Source organism: Triticum urartu, chromosome 6, assembly GCF_003073215.2.
Source record: "Triticum urartu cultivar G1812 chromosome 6, Tu2.1, whole genome shotgun sequence".
Taxonomy (NCBI): domain Eukaryota; kingdom Viridiplantae; phylum Streptophyta; class Magnoliopsida; order Poales; family Poaceae; genus Triticum; species Triticum urartu.
In genome coordinates this window covers 188,501,356-188,525,002 of record NC_053027.1, presented here as the reverse complement: position 1 = coordinate 188,525,002, position 23,647 = coordinate 188,501,356, and positions in this window count along the sequence as shown.

Genomic DNA, 23,647 nt, shown 5'->3' with positions numbered 1-23,647 from the left:
ATTGTGATTGTGCGAGCTACCTCCTCCATGGGTATGCTGAAAATGTCCTCCCGGTCTAGGGGTAAAACGTGGCTTCTGCTGAGCTCCTGAATTGTACTTTCCTTGTCCATACTTCCTCTTGCGGTTCTCAATCTGCTGCTGCTTCCCTTCAATCATAAGAGCACGATCTACCAACTCCTGGTAGTTGTTGAAGGTTGCGACCATCAACTGCATGCTCAACTCATCATTCAGTCCTTCCAGAAACTTCTCCTGCTTCGCTGCATCCATAGCGACGTCATCTAGGGCATAACGTGCTAACTTACTAAATTCCTCCACATACTGGCCAACTGTCCGTCCTCCTTGGCACAAGTTGCGAAACTCACGCTTCTTCATGGCCATAGCTCCTGCTGAAACATGGGCAGTACGAAAAGCCTGTTGAAACTGGTCCCATGTGACAGTGTCAACTGGGAAAGTGGCTGTGAAATTCTCCCACCATGATGCTGCTGGTCCTTCTAGCTGATGTGCGCCAAACTTCACCTTCTCCGCATCTATGCATCCTGCTGTGGTCAACTCCCTAGTTGTCTTGCGGAGCCAATCATCTGCTACTATCGGCTCGGTGCTACTAGAAAACACTGGCGGATTCAGCTTAAGAAAAAGGGCTAAGTGGTCAACAGGTGGTGGTGGTGGTGGTGGTGGGTTGTTGTTGTTGTTCCCCTGGTTCTGATTCTGGACTAGCAACTGCATCAATGTGTTTTGCTGCTGAATCAACTGGGTGAGCTCCGGTGGGGAGGCAAATCCGGGGTCACATCTCGGAGGCACTGAGGGTTTAGAAAAGATGAGATATAAGAATAGAGGGGGTCTAAAGAGAAAACACTACCCATATGCACATGAGGCAAAAGCAAACAATTCACTTCAATCAATCAAACAAGGGCATGCAATCGATCTATCTATCGCAAAAGTGCTCGGACTACTATATTTACATGGTGGACTACTAGTACTGATGAGGTGGTCTACTAGAAATATTCTTTGGGTGTTGACTCCATAATATCTGCTCCAGCTTCATCAACATAGTCATCATCGCTACTATCTGGTTCCTAGTCGGTGTCGTCGATGATGATGTAGTCTTCCGGGCTAATCTCCTGGGGTTCTTCGTCTTCAACTACTGGCGTAGGGCCTCCCATAAATATTCCAATCTTCTTGATCAGGTCGTCATTCTTCTCCACCAATACTTCAATTTCCTCTTCATAATCTTCACGTGTAGCCTTGAGTTCTTCCTCCAGTTCCTTGATTCTAGTCTTTGCCTTCTTCAGATCTATCATGTCGGCGCACATCTGGTTCTCCTGTCGTCGAATGTGCTGGTTTAGCTCCTGGATAAAAGCTGTGATTGATCTATCCTTCCTGGTGCTGATCATCTCCCAGTGTTCATCTCGGCGCCCATAAATCTGGTAGATAGTATCCTTGAGATCATGCGGTAGACTTCTCCAATGCGTCCCATGGCGATGTGAGCTGCCATGCTCTTTCCTAGACTCCAAGTTGGTGCATCAAAAGAAAATTCTATGGGCTCACTGACTGGCATGAACGTCCTTCCTGGAACTTGAACTTGAATCATCCAGCGCTCTTCTTCAGGTAAAGTGACGTTGTAGGTTCCCGTGAAGCTTGGTACTCCTATATTCAGGTATCTAGTGACTTCCTTCAAGTGTCGTCCAAAGGGTGTATCTTCATCCGGTTGCGTGAACTTATTCCTTGCATCCTCCATCCTAAAGAGTAGAAAGGATGAGAGGTCAGAAGAGAAAAGAGTGAAAAGTGATCTAGGTCTTTAACTTAGTGGTTGTGTCCTACAGTCAGCGTGTGCTCTGATACCATCTCTGTAGCGACCAGACCTCAAACGGTCTGATCTCTGTGCTCCGGTGTCATCCCTAGATCAGTAATGCTGACACCACACAGTACTCGGAGGATTTATAGAAGAGTAGCAATCACACACTTATTACATCGAGTGTCTCAAAAGAGAACTTATTACAATAAATATGGCTTAAGGCCATCTAATAACGATAACAGCGGAAGGCTTGGAAGATAAGTGAGTCCATCAACTCCAACGGCATCACTGAGTATAGAACCACGACCTAAAAACTCCTTAATCGTCATCTGAAAAGTCTGCAACATTAACGTTGCAGCCCGAAAACGGGTGAGCACATGGAATATGCTGGCAAGGTAACACATAGAGAGTAATGGAATGAAATAGCTATACTATATGCATATTTGGCTAGTGGAAAGCTCTATGGTTACAGTTTTGCGTAAAGCCAATTTTTCCCTACTTCAAAGGAATAAAATTTAATTACTATCATGGTGGTTGTTAAACATTGAGAATGGTTGACAGCATTCTCAATCCCAATTAAATATCATCATTAAACATAACCCAACAAAATTAATTTAGAGTAACATGTTGAGATTCACATGAAAATCCAAGTACTAGATACTCAAGATGTCCATAACCTGGGACACGGCTAACCATGATTAGTTTATTACACTCTGCAGAGGTTTGCGCACTTTTCCCCACAAGACTCGATCGCCTCCGTTTGGTTTCTCGCACTACATGGTGTTTGAGAAGACGGATGACCGAGACATAGTCTTTCAGAAGCGCTAGCACCTTACGATGGGTAGACCGTACCACCTACATCCCCTACATCTGCTAGTCTACCACTGTAAGAGTTTGCACAACTTAGTCAACTATGCTAGAGCCCATAATAGCTTGTGGCTGCACACGGAAGTTTCTAGTATGAATAGTCTCATGATCCCTTTGAGCCTGGGTGGCGGTCCAAAAGAAAACAGGCAAGTCCTGGAATACCCATGTGCCTCAATCCACCCAGATGTGTGTTTAAGTTGCCACCTTAGATAAACCATTAATTAACAATCTCACATCTGTCATGGATATCACTCACCCAATCCACATCTACTAGCATAGCATGGCATAATAAGAAAACGTAGAAGTAACTCCCAAAGGTTTGAAAGTAACAAGTAATAGGTACTACCTCATCTACTTCCCATCCCACAATTTAATTAGATCCTAATCATGCAATGTGTGAGGATTGATCTAATGCAATAAAACTGGGTAGTAGGAAAAGTATGATCAAAGTGTTACTTGCCTTGCTGATGATCCGCGAAACCTAATGATTCGAAGTAACAGGCGGCGCACTCCGGGTATTCTATCGCAGACAAACAAACAAGCATACAATAAGTACTCATCTAATGCACAGGTAAAACTCAAATAAGAGATCTAACCAGAAGGTTCAACTTAAGAACTCCGGTTGGCAAAAAGAATCAAATTGAATGAAGCAACGAAAGTCAAACGGCAAAGGAAAACAACTTCGTTCTACTAATCTGGATCTAGGGCAAATTTTACAGTCGCAAAATCTTGTTTAAGTTGGTTAAACGGATAGAGGGTTTCGAGACGAAACTCTAGGCGCTTGAATCGCCTGATTCCGATAAACGAAGGAAAAGTTATACTAAAACGAAAATCGGATCAGGAATCGCGATCAAAAAAATCGCGGATTTAATCCGAGAAAAAGAAAAACGACGAACGCTGATTTTTTTAATTATTCCGCTCGGAAGAAAAATAAAAAGAAATACTAAACGGATTCCAAAAATTCCGAAATAAATTTTCATGGGCTTCTAAAATCATGCCGCACAAGGTGAACATTTATTTGGGCCCTAAATGCAAATTTTGAAAAACGCACTTTTTTCCTAAATTCAAATAAAACACCGAAAAACTCCGAAATAAAATCTTATTTGATTTTTTTATTAAATCCTCAATATTTCTTTATTTTGGGAAAGTCATTTTATTCCCTCTCTCATATTTTTGTAATAGAAATAATTGATGATAAAATAAATAAAATCAAATGATCCTATTCTCAAAATTTGAGAAAACTCAAATATGAAAATAACGAAATCCCCAACTCTCTCCGTGGGTCATTGAGTTGCGTAGAATTTCTAGGATCAACCAAAATGCAAAAATAAAATATGATATGCATGATGATCTAATGTATAACATTCCAAATTGAAAATTTGGGATGTTACATACGTTTCATTTCTTCATACCCCAAATCCGACTAAGCTCTTTATGATGCTCAAGGGTAATCAAGTTATCACAATTTTTGGACACAATTTGATCATGAAACAATTTGCATTGGAGATTTAAATGACCATGCTCATTGCAAAGTTCACAAGGATGGCGAGAAAAATTAAATCTTTCAGCACAATCATCTAGCCTCTCTTGCAACCTTTCGTTTCTAAATATTTATGCTTCTTACAAAATCTATCATCCCTTTTTGGTGTACAATTGCACTCCCGATTCACTCCACAAAAATTGAAATTCTTATAGGAGACATCATTATCATGACTAATGAAATCATCATCAACATCATGGATATTCAAAGAATTCATACTAGCAATATTGCAGTCATGCCCATCGTCCAACGTTTTATGCCACAAATTTTGTTGAATTCTTTTTCTAGCAATTGAGCACAATTATAGGAATCCTTATTTTCAAGATAAAAATTATAAAGATAAAGAACAACTTGAGGTAACCCAATCTCCATTTTTTATAGTTTTCTTTTATAAACCAAACTAGTGATAAACAAGAAACTAAAATTTTCAATTGCAAGATCTAAAGATATACCTTCAAGCACTCACCTCCCCGGCAACGGCGCTAGAAAAGAGCTTGATGTCTACTACGCAACTTTATTCTTGTAGACACGTGTTGGGCCTCCAAGCGCAGAGGTTTGTAGGACAGTAGCAATTTTGCCTCAAGTGGATGACCTAAGGTTTATCAATTCGTGGGAGGCATAGGATGATGATGGTCTCTCTCAAACAACCCTACAACGAAATAATAAAAAGTCTCTTGTGTCCCCAACACACCAAACACAATGGTAAATTGTATAGACGCACTAGTTCGGTGAAGAGTTGGTGATACATGTGTAATATGGATAGTAGATATTGATTTTTGTAATAAGAACAAAAAAAAAGCAATGTAGCAATTGATAAAATGGAGCACAAATGGTATTGCAATGATTTAAAATGAGGCCTATGGTCCGTACTTTCACTGGTGCAATCTCTCAAAAATGCTAATATAATTGGATCATATAACCATCCCTCAACGTGCGATGAAGAATCACTCCGAAGTTCCTATCTAGCGGAGAACATAGGAAGAAATGGTTTGTAGGTTACGAAACCACCTCGAAGCTATTCTTTCTGATCGATCTATCCAAGAGTTCGTACTAAAATAACATGAAATAATTTCAGATTCATAATACTCAATCCAACACAAAGATCCTCAAAGAGTGCCCCAAGATTTCCATCGGAGAAACAAAGACAAGAACATGCATCAACCCCTATGCGTAGATTACCCCAATGTCACCTCAGGAATCCGCGAGTTGAGTGCCAAAACATATATCAGGTGAATCAAAACAATACCCCATTGTCACCACGGGTATTCATATGCAAGAAATATATCAAGTGCTCTCAAATCCATAAAAGTATTCAATCTGATAAAACGAAATCTCAAAGGGAAAACTCAATTCATGACAACAAGATAGAGAGGGGAAAACAACATATGATCCAATTATATTAACAAAGCCCCCGATACATCAAGATTGTGCCATCAAGAACACGAGAGAGAGAGAGATTTAACACATAGCTACTGGTACAAACCCTCAGCCCCGAGGGTTGATACATCTCCAACGTATCTATAATTTTTTATTATTCCATGCTATATTATATTCTGTTTTGGACATTATTGGGCTTTATTATACACTTTTATATTATTTTTGGGACTAACCTATTAACCGGAGGCCCAGCCCAAAATTGCTGTTTTTTTGCCTATTTTAGGGTTTCGCAGAAAAAGAATATCAAACGGAGTCCAAACGGAATAAAACCTTCGGGAACGTGATTTTCGGAACGAACATGATCCAGAGGACTTGGACCCTACGTCAAGACATCAACCAGGAGGCCAGGAGGTAGGGGGCGCGCCTACCCCCCCCCCCCAGGCGCGCCCTCCACCCTCGTGGGCCCCCTGTTGTTCCACCGGCGTACTCCTTCCTCCTATATATACCTACGTACCCCCAAACTACTAGATACGGAGCCAAAACCCTAATTCCACCGCCGTAACTTTCTGTATCCACGAGATCCCATCTTGGGTCCTATTTCGGAGCTCCGCCGGAGGGGGCATCGATCACGGTTGGCTTCTACATCAACACCATAGCCCCTCCGATGAAGTGTAAGTAGTTTACCAAAGACCTACGGGTCCATAGTTATTAGCTAGATGGCTTCTTCTCTCTTTTTAGATCTCAATACAAAGTTCTCCCCCTCTCTTGTGGAGATCTATTCGATGTTATCTTCTTTTGCGGTGTGTTTGTTGAGATCGATGAATTGTGGGTTTATGATCAAGTTTATCTATGAACAATATTTGAATCTTCTCTGAATTCTTTTATGTATGAATGGTTATCTTTGCAAGTCTCTTCGAATTATCAGTTTGGTTTGGCCTACTAGATTGATCTTTCTTGCAATGGGAGAAGTGCTTAGCTTTGGGTTCAATCTTGCGGTGTCCTTTCCTAGTGACAGTAGGGGCAGCAAGGCACGTATTGTATTGTTGCCATCGAGGATAACAAGATGGGGTTTATTTCATATTCCATGAGTTTATCCCTCTACATCATGTCATCTTGCTTAAAGCGGTACTCTGTTCTCTTGAACTTAATACTCTAGATGCATGCTGGATAGCGGTCGATGTGTGGAGTAATAGTAGTATATGCAGGCAGGAGTCGGTCTACTTGTCTCGGACATGATGCCTGTATACATGATCATACCTAGATATTCTCATAACTATGCTCAATTCTGTCAATTGCTCAACAGTAATTTGTTTACCCACCGTGAATACTTATGCTCTTGTGAGAAGCCACTAGTGAAACCTATGGCCCCCGGGTCTATCTTCCATCATATTAATCTTCCAATACTTAGTTATTTCATTTGCCTTTTATTTTACTTTGCATCTTTTATTTCTCTTTATCATAAAAAATACCAAAAATATTATCTTACCATATCTATCAGATCTCACTCTCGTAAGTGACCATGTAGGGATTGACAACCCCTTATCGCGTTGGTTGCGAGGATTTATTTGTTTGTGTAGGTGTGAGGGACTCGTGCACGGCCTCCTACTGGATTGATATCTTGGTTCTCAAAAACTGAGGGAAATACTTACGCTACTCTGCAGCATCACCCTTTCCTCTTCAAGGGAAAACCAACGCAAGTGCTCAAGAGGTAGCAAGAAGGATTTCTGGCACCGTTGCCGGGGAGGTCTACGCAAAAGTCAACATACCAAGTACCCATCACAAACCCTTATCTCCCGCATTACATTATTTGCCATTTGCCTCTCATTTTCGTCTTCCCCACTTCACCCTTGCCATTTTATCCTCCCTCTCTCTCTCCGTCCTCCCTCTCTTTATCTATTCGCCTCTTTTTGCCCGTTTATTGTTTGCTTGTGTGTCGGATTGCTTGCTTGTCATTATGACTAGTCCCCTATCTTCTCCGTTGTCTCCTGAAAATGAAGTTCTTAATTTTAAGCAAAGGGAAGGAGAAAACCTAAAAGACGCTTGGTATAGAATTTGCAATGCTCAAAATAGATCTACCAGGAAGCAATCTACTTCTATTCTTCTTCACAATTTTTACGTAGGTGCTATTCCCTGGAACGGATATGTCCTTGATACCATTACCGGAGGGAACTTTTTGGGTAGCCACACTTTTGATTCCTATAATGCTATGATAGATTTATTTGGCTCACCTCCTCTTTTGGTTAATGGAAGTATGTTAACTTTGGAGCATGTAATGCAAAAACTTGAAATTATTGAAAATAAAGTTGCTACCGTTGAGTTAATTTAAAATTTCAATAAAAAGATCCACAACCAAATTACCTAATATGGATCTAAAGTAGGAGTAACTTTTAAAAATATTAAAGATAAGGAACCTATAGTTAATGAAAGAATAAATCATGATTCCACTAGAATCGATAGACTTGAGGGTGTCATTACCAACTTGGGAACCATTTTTTCTTCCGTAAAGAATACTCCAAGTCCTCCAACTAAAATTGCCAAGCTTATGTATGTTCCTAAAAATAAGGGTGAATCCTCTAGCAAAGAAACTACGGATCTCAAATCTATAAGTATTCACCCTAATCTTTTTGCTATCATTAAGGAACCATTTGCTACTAATGATTTTTTTGATCTTGTTCCTAGAAGTTTGATTATTAATAAAAGGAAAGAAACTCCTAAAGGTGATAGATGTCTCATTAAAGAATTGCCAACTAAAGATGGCAATACCTAGATTTATCCTTTCTTATTATGCATAGCTAGGGGCATTAAACGATAGCGCTTGTTGGGAGGAAACCCAATTTTATTTTTATTCCTTGATTTTTGCTCCTGTTTAGTAATAAATAATTTATCTAGGCTATGTTTTGGTTGTGTTTTTTGTGTTTAATTAGTGTTTGTGCCAAGTAGAACCATTGGGAAGACTTGGGGAAAGTCTTTTTAATCTTGCTGTAAAAAACAGAAACTTTAGCGCTCACGAGAACTGCTGACGGTTTTATTTGGAAAGTGCTATTTAGTTAATTGTTTTTGAAGATGATTAATAGATAAATTCCTCACGTCCAGAAATTTATTTTAGAATTTTTTGGGTTCCAGATCTTGCGTTAGCTACAGATTACTACAGACTGTTCTGTTTTGACAGATTCTGTTTTTCGTGTGTTGTTTGCTTATTTTGATGAATCTATGGCTAGTAAAATAGCTTATAAACCATAGGAAAGTTGGAATACAGTAGGATTAACACCAATATAAATAAAGAATGTGTTCATTACAGTACCTTGAAGTGGTCTTTTGTTTTCTTTCGCTAATGGAGCTCACGAGATTTTCTACTTTAAGTTTTGTGTTGTGAAGTTTTCAAGTTTTGGGTGAAAGATTTGATGGATTATGGAACAAGGAGTGGCAAGAGCCTAAGCATGGGGATGCCCATGACACCCCCAAGATAATCTAAGGACACCTAAAGGCCAAAGCTTGGGGATGCCCCGGAAGGCATCCCCTCTTTCGTCTACTTCTATCGATAACTTTACTTGGAGCTATATTTTTATTCGCCACATGATATGTGTTTTGCTTGGAGCGTCTTGTATGATTTGAGTCTTTGCTTTTTATTTTACACAATCATCCTTGCTGTACACACCTTTTTAAGAGAGACACACATGATTCGGAAATTATTAGAATACTCTATGTGCTTCACTTATATCTTTTGAGTTATATAGTTTTTGCTCTAGTGCTTCACTTATATCTTTTAGAGCACGGTGGTAGATTTGTTTTATAGAAACCATTGTTCTCTCATGATTCACTTAGATTATTTTGAGAGTCCTACAAAACAGCATGGTAATTTGCTTTAATTATTTTAGGCATTCAAGATTAATAATAAAATTTTCTTTTGAGTGTGTTGAATACTATGAGAATTTTGAAACTTGATAATTGTTTTGAGATATGGAGATGGTGATATTAGAGTCGTGCTAGTTGAGTAGTTGTGAATTTGAGAAATGCTTGTGTTGAAGTTTGTGATTCCTGTAGCATGCACGTATGGTGAACCGTTATGTTAAGAAGTCGGAGCATGATGTATTTATTGATTGTCTTCCTTATGAGTGGCGGTCGGGGACGAGCGATGGTATTTTACTACCAATCTATCCCCCTAGGAGCATGCACGTAGTACTTTGCTTCGATAACTAATAGATTTTTGCAATAAGTATGTGAGTTATTTATGACTAATGTTGAGTCCATGGATTATACGCACTCTCACCCTTCCACCATTGCTAGCCTGTCTAAATACCGCACACGTTTCACCGGTATCATACACCCACCATATACCTTTCTCAAAACAGTCACCATACCTACCTATCATGGCATTTCCATAGTCATTTCAAGATATATTGCCATGCAACTTTCCACCGTTCCGCTTACTATGACACGCTTCATCATTGTCATATTGCTTTGCATGATCATGTAGTTGAAATTTTAGTGTGGCAAAGCCACCATTCATAATTCTTTCATATAAGTCACTCATGCATCATTGCTATCCCGGTACACCGCCGGAGGCATTCATATAGAGTCATACTTTGTTCTAGTATCGAGTTGTAATCATTGAGTTGTAAATAAATAGAAGCGTGATGATCATCATTCATAGAGTATTGTCCCAAAAAAAGGCAAAAAAAAGAAGGCCCAAAAAAAGGGGCAATACTCACTACAAAAAAAGACACATCTATGACATTTTGGGCCGAATGAATTTTTTTCTGTCATACATATGACACTTCTATGATGATAATTGTGACAAAACCCGGTATCATCATAGATGTGGTGGGCTCCTACTTCTATGACAAAAAATCATGACAGAAAATGGGCTTTTCATCCTGGGCGGGCCGGAGACGCAGCTGCATGACATTCTTTGGGTTGTCCATGATGGAAAAAACCATGGTAGAAGCGAGGGAGAGGAAAATTTCGGGGAGTTCCCGGTTACGGTGGGAGGTCAGGGACCGAGCGATGCGTGTTTCTCTCGTACACGTACGCGCGTGTGTGCAAGGCGTTGGCTCTAATTGAACCCGAGCGATTGCACTGTAGGCTATGCGTTACTGAACCCGAGCGATCAATCAATGGCTGTTAACTGAACCCGATCGAGCGATTCCTTCGCTACTGCTGCTAACTGAAGCCGGTCGATTGGATGAACAGTGAGCGTTGCCGGGGGGTTGGATGAACAGTGAGCGGTGGCGTTGCCTCTGGATGAACAGGACCCCGTGGTGTGTAGGGCTGGATGAACAGTAGACGATGGAGGGGTGCCCGTGGAGGGGTGGTTGAACAGGACCCCGTGGTGTGGAGGGCTCGATGAACAGTAGACGGTGGAGGGGTGGTTGAACAGTAGCCGATGGAGTAGCGCGCGGTGGAGGCTTGATGAACAGGAGCCCGTGGAGGCTGGAGGAGGTCAACGGTAGCCGTGGAGGCTGGAGGAGATTGATGGTGGAGATGAATAGTATCCCGTGGAGTCCCGTTTTGCAGTACGCCACACCCCTCCCGATGAACAGGACCCCTGTTTCGACCGTAGGAGGTCCGTTTCGTCCGTTTTGTGGTACGCCACACCCCTCCCGATTAACAGGACCCCCGTTTCGACCGTAGGAGGTCCGTTTCATCCGTTTTGCGGTACGCCACACCTCTCCCGATCAACAGGACCCCCGTTTCAACCGTAGGAGGTCTGTTTCCTCCGTTTTGCAGTACGCCAGACCCCTCCCGATCAACAGGCCTCGTTTCCATCGCCTGTTCCGTCCAAGCCCTCCCGATGAACACGACCACGCATTTCGTTCCGACCACGCCGGTTGGCTCCCACTCGTTCCGTTGCCTCTCGATGAACATGACGCATTTCGTTGCCTCCCCATGAACACGACGCATTCCGTTGCCTCCCCATGAACACGACGACGATGATGTTTCTCCGTTCTGACCCAGCCATGTACACGAGCCCTGGCCGTACGTATGCGCGAGTAGGCGTTCGAGACCCCGCCCATATGTACACATATGTGGCCATATTTTCTTTCTTGCACCCTGGCCGATGTACGTACATTTACATGCTACGTGCGCGCATCTACTACGACACGTACGCGCCTCTACTACGACACATGCGCGCCTCTACATCCACCAGTATATATGTACGCACACGTTTGCGACCAGAATGACAACGCTACGTACGCTTCGACCTGGTGGGTCCTGACTATCAGGCACTTCCTTGCCTGCAAAGATGTAGCTGGTGGGTCCCAGCAGTCAGGGGGGCGAATCGTTTTTTGCCCGGACGCACTTCCTTGCGTGCAAAGATGTAGCTAGTGGGTCCCAACACTCAGGGGAAAATGTTTTTTTCGTGAAATACGGTTGCCCGTCCGGTGGGTCCCCGCTGTCAGGTGGAGGAATAATTATTTTGCACGTAATAAGGAGGCACTTCCTTGCCGCGGCCGTGGACCCAGCTGCCAGCCTCTCCACGTACAGTCCACGTCCGATGGAAGCCGTTCCTTGACCACGTTGACCACGCCGTGCCAAGAGCACCAGGGCGGTGGACGACGGTGAGGCCTAGGAAGGGGACGACGCGGAGCCGGGGAAGACGCGACAGTGGATGCCCACACGTAGAGGAGTACGAGGGCTCACTGGTTCGCTGTGGTGTGAGGCTGCCGTTGCCGCAGAATAACAGGGGGTGTGGGTGAGTTGAGGGATGGCCTGGCCAGCGGTGGGAGTAGTAGGGGGCGATGAGGCCTCCGCCGCATCGCAGCCGGCCACGGGAGGCAGGAGCACGAGGCACGACCGGTGCTGGTTTGGGTGGCTGGAGCAAGAAGACCAGAGGTTAAAGAAGCACTACGATCGTTGGATGGACATCGTACGGTCACTGGAGCTAGAATCGTGCATATTGACTAAGTTGACAAAGCCCTCCGTCCCCGTCAACTTAGTGGGCCCACAAGTCAGCCTGCCACTATACTGGGTCCCAGCTAACAGGGGGAGTATTCATTTTTTTGTGCGTGATAAGGAGGCACTTCCTTGCGTGCGAAGATATAGCTGGTGGATCCGAGCTGTCAGCGGTGGTAACGGTTTTTTGCGAAATACAGAGGCGCTTTCGGTGGGTCCCTGATGTCAGGTGGAGGAATCATTATTTTGTGCGTAATAAGGAGGCATTTCCTTGCGTGTGGCCGTGGACCCAGCTGTCGGCCTCTCCACGTACAGTCCACTTCAGATGAATGTCGGTCGTTAACCATGTTGACCAGGCCGCGCCGAGAGCACCAGGGAGGTGGACAACGGCAAGGCCTAGGAAGGGAACGACACGGAGGCAGGGAAGACTCGGCAGTTGTTTCCCACGCGAAGGGGAGTACGACTGTATGAGGGTTTACTGGTTCATCTGCCGTCGCCGGAGAATAACAGCAGGTGTGGGTGAGTAGAGGGATGGCTAGGCCAGCGATGGGAGTACGGTGGGGCGGTGAGGCCTGCGCGGCAGCAGAGCCGGCCGCGGGGAGGAGGGAGGAGGTAGTCCCGTCGGCGCTTGTTTGAGCGGCTGGAGCAGGAAGAGCAGAGATTGAAGAAGCACGACGGCAGTTGGATGGCCATCCAACAGTCACTACTTGTGCGTCAACCTTTTTTTAGGAAAGCCTCAAATCTGTGGAAAACAGCATACAACCCATCTGCCATTATTACTAATAATTTACAGCCCATTTGCTAATTATTAAGGTTTTTTTGGAGCCTATTGTAACATCCCAAAATTCTAAATTTTGGAATGTTATAATAATTAGATAGATTGATTGTTTGTTTGATTGTTGTGTGATTGATTGAGTGAAATTTGAAACTTTTTTGAAAGTTAAATGAGAGGGAATAAAAGGACTTTCCCGAATTTTCATCTTTTTGCGTTTTGATCTCCGTGAATTCAAATTCTTTTCAAATACAAAACCCTCGAGAAAAGATGATATGACTTCTTCCATTTAATTAAATGAAAAGGGGTTTTTGAGAAGATTTGAATTTTATTTGGAAATATTTCAAATTCAGAAACTTTAAGCAACTCTATGATTTTCATGAGAGAAGATAAAATGACGTCTTCAAAATATATGAAATACGAGTTGGAAGTTTAAAAGGATCAAATTTAAAGTCTGTTTGAAATTATTTTCAATTTGGAGTTATTTGGGTTTTATTCAAATTATTTTCCTCCAAAAATAAAATAAATGGAAAATAGGGTAAAATGATTCCCTACATCATAAAATTGGAGAGAAATAATTTTGAAATCATTTTGGTATTTCTAAAATGATTTTTATTGGGTTTTATTGTAGAAGTAGCACTGTTTGAATTATTCGAATTTTTGTGAATCTTATTTCACACTAGAGAAATGTTCATGTTGTAGAAAATATTTTTTTGAAAATTTTGATATATAATATGCCTATATAAAATTTTATTTTATTATCATTATCCAGTTTTCCTTTTTTGTTTCTTTATAAAAAAGAAAAAAATTTATGCGTGCGCCTGGAACTAACCGCCGCCCACACGCATAGCATAGCAGCAGGCCGGCCTGTTTTTTTTTGTTTTCTTTTGTCTTTATTTATTTATTTTATTTTTGTTAATTTTTAGTTTTTTTAAACAAATTTCAGAAAAATAGACTTTGGAAAAAAAATGCAGCCCGTGTACGGCGCGCGGCCGGCCGAGGCCTTTAGGCCCGTGCGAGGCGTTAGCTTTTTTCTTTTCTGTTTCATATATTTTCATCTACGTTTAGTCTCACATTGCCTAGTTTTTGACCCTTAAACCTCTATTCCACCTATAACTATAGACCCATAGAGCCTCCAAAAATCATCTGATTCGGGTTAAATCAATATTTTGGTTTGACTAGATTCATTTAAGAAAAATATATTTCTCCTCTCCGACGCGACTTTTGGAAATTGTCTCTTCTCTCGAAAGTCGTCTTTCTCTGCCTTATAAAGGTATATTTCTTTGTTTTTTTATACTTCCGTAGTTTATTATTTCTAGACTAATACGATAGAATAGTTAGATTATCAATTAGTCTACGTATTTATACATTAGACCTTAGCCGTAACTATTTTTCTTCCGTAAAACAGCTTGGCCCTGATTTTTCAAATAGCCATAAATTTTTACTCGTTCATCCAAATTAGATGAAACCAACGCCCACTTCTTCGTTACGATCTCCTCTATCCAGTAAAACAACTTAAACATGTTTTTGAAAGTTTAAAATTTGAATTAGACCAGATTTGAATTCAAACTTATTTTGATCATAACTTGAGTTTTGTAGCTCCGATTTAGTTGATTCTTTTTGCAAACCAAAGCTCTTTGACCTAAACTGTCTGATAAGGCCAAATTCACATAATTTTGGTACTGTTAGAAATTGTTTTATGTTGCAAGAGTTATTTGCTTGGTTTTGATGTTTTCCGAATTCTCTTCTTTATTCTTTCCGATCTTTTGAGTGATTGCTTATGTGTGGTTACTATTGCTTGCCTACGATAGATTGAACGGAGTGTGACGAGTAGAACTATCAAGAGTTTTGAGTGTGAATCATCTTCATCAATATGGCAGGCAAGTTCACACTTTGATCATACCCCTTTATCACCTAGTTTTTATGCATTAGTTCCAATCCTCAAACATTGCATGATTAGGATGTTATTAACTTGTGGGTTGGGAAGTAGTTGATGAGGTAGAAACTATTGCCCTGTTACATTCAAACCCTTGGGAGTTACTTCTATGCATTGCTTATATTGCTATGCTATGCTTGTAGACGTGGTTTGGGTGAGTGAAATCCATGACATATGTGAGATTGTTAATTAATGGTTCAACTTAAGGTGGTAACTTAAATACACATCTGGGTGGATTGAGGCACCTGGAGTACCTAGTGTTGCCTGTATTTTTTGGAAATCCTGGAGTACCCATGTGATCTTCCTATGGACCGCCACCCAGGCTCAAAGGGATCATAAGATTATTCATGCTAGAAACTTCAGTGTGCAGCCACAAGCTATTATGGGATCTAGCATAGTTGAGAAAGTTACGTGAAGCTCTTGAAGAGGTGGATCAGTAGGTAGTGGGTTGTAGGTTTGGTATGGTCTGCCCAGAGTAGAGTGTTAATGTTTCTGAAAGACTGTGTCTCGGTCATCCGCTTCTCAAACACCATGTAGTGCGAGAAATCCAACGGAGGCGATCGAGTCTTGTGGGGAAAAGTGCGCAAACCTCTGCAGAGTGTACAAACTAATCATGGTTAGCCGTGTCCCCGGTTATGGACAATTTTGAGTATCTAGTACTTGGAGTATCTTAAGTATCTCATCACGTTACTTAAATAATTTGTTGGGTTATTGATGTTAATTTGGGATTGAGTTGGAGGAACCTTCTCAATATTTTCAACCAACTTTGTAGTTAAATAAAATATATTCCTTTGCGGTAGGGAAAAATTGGCTTTTCGCAAAAACATTATAACCATAGAGCTTTTCCACCAGCCATATATGCATGTAGTGATAGCTATTATTCATCATTATCGTATGGTGTGAATTTGCCAGTACATTCAATGTACTGACCCTTTGTGGCTGCAACGTCTCATGTTGCAGGATTCTTACGATGAGTAAGTGATACGTTAGGGTTACGATTTCTACACTCAACTTTGCCATTGGTCTTGATGGGAATCCACAACCTTGTTGTTACTTCCGCTATTTGGATTGAGGTAATAGTATTTCCGTTATTTTATACATGTGATTTACCTCTGTTATAAATCCTCGAGTACTGTGCGTGTCAGCATACCGATCCAGGGATGTCACTTAAGCACAGATACTTGACCGTCTGAGGTCGGGTCGCTACACCCGTATTCTTTTTGTTAGCATTACAGCCTATATTGTGGCCACGGTTAAAAAATTATACGAAATTTTGCATATTTCGGTGCGGTCTGAACTGTTTTTAATCCCGAAATTTCGACTCACATTCAAACTGATTTTAAAAATAAATGTATATCAATATAAAATCCAACAAAATTCACCACGCATAAAAATTAATGTAATTTAAAATCTCGAAATAAAAAAAAGATATTTGAAACTAATTGCCGGTTTGATGTGTTTTAAAAATGTACAACCCATTTCTCATTACTGATGGGCCATTTTCTCGGCCAGCCGAATGAAAGCTCTCCTCGTCTTGAAAGATTTGCAGCCCAACAGGCCTGACAAAGCGACTTACTTGGCAAATCACAAAAAAACTGGGCTGTGGCCGTGGACCCAGCTGTCAGCCTCTCCACGTACAGTACTCTTCCGATGGAAGTCGTTCCTTGACCACGTTGACCACGCCGCGCGGAGAGCACCTCGGCGGTGGACGACGGCAAGGCCTAGGAAGGGGACAACGCGGAGCCGGGGAAGACACGGCAGTGGAAGCCCGCGCGGATAGGAGTACGAGGGTTCACTGGTTCGGCTGTGGTGTGAGGCTGCCGTCGCCGCAGGGCCTGGCTAGTGGTGGGAATAGTAGGGGGCGGTGAGGCTTCCGCGGTAGCATAGCCGGCCACGGGAGGCAGGAGCATGCGGCACGACCGGCGCTGCTTTGGGAGGCTGGAGCAAGAAGACCAGAGGTTGAAGAAGCACTACGGCCGTTGGATGGACATCGTACGGTCATTGGAGCTAGAATCGTTCATATTGACTAAGTTGACAAAGCCCTTCGTCCCCATCAACTTAGTAGGCCCACAAGCCAGCCTCCCACAAAGGTGGGTCCCCGCTAGCCGGGGGAGTATTCAATTTTTTGTGCGTAATAAGGAGGCACTTCTGGTGGGTCCGAGCTGACAGCGGGGGGAACGTTTTTTCGCGAAATACAGTGGCCCGTCAGGTGGGTCCTAGCAGTCAGGGGGCAAACGTTTTTTCGCAAAATACGGTGGCCCGTCCAGTGGGTCCCTGCTGTCAGTTGGAGGAATCTTTATTTTTCGCGTAATAAGGAGGCACTTACTTGCTGGGGCCGTGGACCCAGCTGAGACTCTCCACATATAGTATACTTCCGATGGAAGTCATTCCTTGACCACGTTGACCTCGCCGCGTTCCGTTGCATGCATGCGCCCATGGGCGTGGTGCGTCCCCACTATTAGCCTCTCACGTACAGTCATCTTTCGATGACTCTCGGTTGTTGACCACGTTGACCACACCGTGCCGAGCGCACCCGGACTGGAACGACCCGGAGATGGGGAAGACGGGGTAGTGGAGTCACAGATGGAGAGGAGTGGGAAACTTCACTGGTTCGGGTGCGCGGCAGCACAGCCGCGATGCCGCCCACGGGAGACAAGAGCAAGAATAGAGGTTGAAGAAGGAGCACGGCTGTTGGACTAACATCCAACGGTCCAGCTGCTAGAATCATTTGTTGATTAAGTTGACAAAGCCATGCGTACACGTCCTCTTAGTAGGCCCACAAGTCAGTCACCAAATCTGACGGGTCCCAGCTATCAACGGGATGAATAATTTTTTTCGCAAAACAAGGCGCCACTTCCTTCCGTGCGAAGATACAGCCAGTGGGTCCCAGCTATCAGGTGGAGGAAACATTTTTTTCAGCTTAATAAGGAGGAACTTTCCTTCCGTGCTACCATGGACCTCGTGGGTCCCAGCCGTCAGGCTCTCCACGTACAGTCCTCTTCCGATGACTCTCGTTTGTTGACCACACCGCACCGAACACAGTAAGGCGGTGGACGACGGCGAGGCCCCGGACGAGAACGACTCGGAGATGGGAAAACGTGGTAGTGGAGTCGCAGATTGAGAGGAGGAGAAGGGTTATAACTGGTTTTGTTGCGGCGCGGGGCTGTAGTCTGTGGAGAATAATCGGAGGTTTCGAGGGGTGGAGGGATGGCCTGGCCGGCGGTGGGGTAGCGCTTCGCAGCGATGCGTGCTAAGCAGAGCCGCTAGCCGCCGGAGGCCGGACTAGGCTTTCCCGGGGACGCTGGAGGAAGAAGACGAGAGATTGAAGGTGTATGTCGGCCGTTGGATATAAATCCAATGGCTGTGGATGACACAATCATTTGTTGACCAAGTTGACAACGCCCTGCGTAGGCTTCGACCTATTGGCCCACATGTCAGCCTGCAAAAATGTGGCATATATTTAACCCATGTTTTCTAGAATGTACAGTCCACTTGCTGGGCTGGGTGAACAAATAATTTCACGTCAATCAGGCCCATTTATATTTTCTAAGAAATCCCAGCCCATTTGAACTTCCTTGAAATACACGTATTAGGTGGGCTCGTTATATATATAATGTTATGTTAGAAGGAGCAATTAATATCAAAGAATAGACCGGAGAGGCATATTTATATATATATAATTAAGAAATTAGCAAGTTATTGCTCAAAATAAAAATGAACGCGTTATTATTAAATTGGTCCTTAAAATCTTCGCAAGCTTTTGTACGCAATCACCAGGATTTTCCTTGCCTATGAGTCAAAAACAACCAGGATTTTCTTTGCCAACTTCCGTTAAATATTTACTTTTATAAGTTAATAACACGTGGGATGTTTTTATAATGTATATATAAGTCTCTATAAAATATACGATAATAGTAATAATATAAGTATATATAATGTGGTTAGAAGGGAAAACATAAATTGGACACGGCATTACTTTTATAAGAGACCTGCGTTTTATACCCCACAGTAGGCATACTAACAAGTTCGCACACAAATACAACAGAAAAGGTAAACATTCATAACAAACTCCGGTTCACATGACATGTTCATATTCATAGCCAACATTCACTATCAACAACTCAAAAGATTCATATATACACAAGCTCAGCATATCTATGCATCCAAATGATTGATAGATCACACGACAATATTCATACATAATTCACAAAAAGATTCAGGTATACACATGTTCAGTATGTTTATGCATCCAAATGATTGAGATCACAGCCAATATGATCCATGGACAAACTTTAATTACCTAGGGTACAGACTGGTAAATGGTGTTCAATCGGAGGTACTTCTTGCTAAAATTAGTTCTTGTATGAGTAAACTTTCGAGTACATAAGAGGCAGCACAAACAATCTGAACTTTGCTTGTAGGTTTATCCTCAAATAGTGGCCTCGTGCCGAGGGAAGTTTGAGCAACTTGGCCACTACTTTCATCCAACTAGTTTACTGGCTCATCTTGGTCCTGTATCTCACCAAAATTCTACATTGCAGACGAGAAAGGAGGCGGTTGAGAAAATGAACCACCCAATTTTTTGTGCAGTTCAACTGAAATGGAGCATCCTTGGCATGCAGACTGATTAAATGCCAGATGAATATATGCGTCAACCAACTTGTCTAGAATCTTTAGACTCCATGCCATATAGTTCTCGACCATATGTGCCGATAACCAAAAGGCACAAGTTGGGACCAAAGACTGGACTGCTTTTTTCTAGGCTATGCACCAAGCAATATTTTTGGCGTTCACTCTCCTAATACTTGGAGTTTGACAATTGGTTGACGCCGGTTGATACTCAAATGAATATAGGCACTTCTTGTCAACATCGATGATTGTCTGAGTGAACTTTGGAGTACATAGCAGCATCATAAGTACCTGTCCATCTGATCATTTTGCGCAGTTCTACTGAAATCACCTGATGTAATGATTTGCCTGCGAGTTCAGGCTCCAAATTACTCCTTTATGAAATCGGCAAACAGTAGCACAATACCAAATTACCAATACAAATGACAGGCACAATAATCAGGATAAAGACCAGTACCAACCTATGTGAGGTAGCATATCAATTACTATTTCCTTTGACTAGGCCGAGATAAGCCAAGCGACTGACAGCAAAGGAAGAAAGCAAGCGGAGATTAGCGACTGACAGGAAAGGACGGAAGCTGTCGAGGCAATGAAGCACCCAAAGTTTTTGTGCAGTTCCACCAAAATCAAGCATCCCTGTTGGCACATATATTGAGAGAGTGAGATTACTGTAATAGCGGGACTAGTTGATGAAACATACACTAACAAATAGAAGCACCCTCATTATCTTAATGGGTAAAGTTAGCAACATAGTAGTCTTGCTTAAAGAGAGGTATTAGTTTATTTAATCAGTGCCAATTAGCTCAACTCAACACTCAAAGCATTGCCATTTATCATAGGATGCAAAACTTTAACGTGCAAAGATAAAGGAGTTTCTCATGACAGTAGCACGATACAAATAGAGATGACATCAAACTAATATGGATGAAGGCCTTAGGCCCGTACCAACCTGAGAAAAAAAGCTTATTCATGTAGTCCCATAAGAGATGATAAAGCACTCACTGGAATCACACAATAGTATATATTTTTGTGCACTTCAAATGTATGGTTGGAATCACTCTTGTTTACTAGTGCTGAATTATATCGAAAGATTATTAAGAACTTCCAGCAGAGTTAAAGCACTGGCTGGGATACAGTTCATTGTATTGTCTTGTATAGTTCCACTAAAATGTATGATTGGCACAACATGATCCCTGTTTGCACAAGTAGGAACAAGGTGAAACTTCATTAGCTTAGTGAGAAAGGATAGGAAGACATTAGCATATTACTCAAACAGTAGCATCAAATTCATGATGGAAAATATGCAAAACATTGCCTCATTGAACCAATGGCAATAAATTGACATGCAAAACAATAGCACTATTATGTCATGACACTAATAATATTCCCTCCCTACTCCACCACATGATTAACCTCCATAGACAAACATACACACGTACATGATTCAGCATAGGGTCCTACTAAAGATTTGTTTAACTCCAACAGGAAAATTAGGCAATAATAAATTAGTGGTACTTAAGTACTCCTAATTAATTAAGTGAGACAGCAGAAGTGGAAGGGCTCCCTGGAGGATTGTCTCACATGTAAGGTAGTCATTGCCGGAGCCCTTGAATGGCCTCGACTGAGGCCTCTGGCTTCAGCAAGATCGCCTTGGCACTGTTTATTCTTCTTCTTCTTCCTCTTCATGCTCTATTTCTCTTTCTCCTCACCAGTTGGTGAAACCAAGTACATGATTGGCCTTCTAATTCAAAATTGGTTTTGTCAGTGAGGGAGTACAAGTGTACTAGTAAAAAACAACATTATTTTCTCATGGCAGTCGGAAAATAGAGATGAACACATGCATTAAATATCATTCTTACCTAAAGGAAGGTTATGGCGCCAATATGGATGATGAGGATTGGAACACAGATCTCCCTTTGTGCAGTTCCACCAAAATGAACCAATTGTTCCATTCTGACATTCCAGTTAAACAGCACAAAAGTCACTTCTTTTAAGAAGAGTTTTGTGCAGTGCACTAAAAGGTCACAACAGCAACCAGGTGAATTGGATAACCCTGTTTGCACAAAAAGGCACAGAGGAAACAGTTAGAGTCTTAAACAATTACAGGCAAAAACATTTGGCTTAACTTGTCATGGCTTATAACAGTGGCATGGCTTCATTTTTACTAGGGACATTAGATTAAGAACAGCTAAGGCTGTGTTCGGTTCACATGTTTGGTGCAGGATTTTCATAGGAACACAATTCCTACGGTATTCTTTCCCTTCCAACCGTTCGGAACACAGGAAAGGTGAATAGTGTTTCATAGGAAAGTTGGTCTGGTAGTACTGATTCCATAGGATTAGAAACATCCATGCGCTGTGCTGTGTTGCTGGAATAAAAAAATCAACCTATGTGTGGTACGTGAGGTGAGGACAAGAGTAGTCACTGCGCAACTGAATAAACAAATAGCATCTCATACTGCCAAGCATGCTACTCTAAAAAAACAAACTGTACATTTCGTAGTCCATCCGAACACATTCTCTTGAGAGTTTCCTCCGGTTCGCTGTTCCATAGTTTTATACCTACACTCATTTCCTATTCCTCTATTTTCATCAAGACCTATGTTTTCTGCCCCTTTATTCCGAACGGAGCCTAAATATTTGGTATAACGGCATGGGACAGTGGGTGCACCAGCAGTCCAGCACCATGTACGTAAACAGGGGCATAAAGTGGTGATTCATAGTTTGTTGCCCCGAGAAACAAACATCCAAGAACATATCTGGGTTGGTCCCATTTTTGTTCACTCTAGCCACCTACTCCTATGTGTGGATAGAAAATCTAGTCCTGGTCATACCACTGTGTACATCGTTACCCCTATATTTCCCTTTTCGACCAAGAGACCGGTTGGATGACCAGTCTGTACTACTTTCACCCCCTTTCCTTCATGTTTGTACCAAGTCCGATGTACATACTAAATTCCCCCACCCCCACTTTATTTCCTGTTTGAACCAAGTACTCCCTCCGTCCAGAATTACTTGTCATCAAAATGGATGTGTCTAGAACTAAAATACAACTAGACACATCCATTTCAATGACAAGTATTTTCGGACGGAGGGAGTACAAGATTCGACTCCATGAAGTAGCTTTACCTATAACAATAGAAGAAAAAATATGTGACGTTGGACCATCCGATCGAGAGGGGCTGAGAGGTAGAAAATATGTGAGCTGGGGAAGTAGAGATAAGGCGGTTTCGAACAAAGATATACCTGAAGGTCGTCGGGATGTGGATAGGTGGGCGGCGGGAGGCCGGATCCGCCCACAGGCAACGATGAAGGGATCGGAGGACCCCCCGCGCCGGCGCTCGGCCAGAGATAACGGTGCGGCCGGCAGTGGGTCTCCTCCCTCGCTTTCGACGACGGCCTAAACGCTGCCCCTCCTCCCCTTCACCGGCGGAGGGGGATACGTCCGGATCTGTAACCAGCGGTGAGGATAGAAAGCCAGTGTTTTTTGAAGGGAGAAAGACAGTGTCACTACCCCGATCTTGTTCAGATCTGGAGAGGATGAGAGTGTGTGAATAGAGCAACCCTAGCAAGCAAGCGCGGAGGCTCCGGCCTATATATACGTAGTGGGGTAGTTTTCCTTTTTCACTTCATCAAAACAATCGTTTAAAATTGTGTACTACTACATGCCAGGTCGCGGTTTTTTTAGTTGTTGATTGTTTTTTGAGATAGCTACCCGCTTGTTCCAAGTGGTGTTACGGTGTGCAAGGTCGCACTTTGTATCGTTCAAGTCTGGTACTACAAGTCCCTCCATTAAATGAACAACCACCCCCTCATAAAAATTGTGAACAAGCCCACGGCT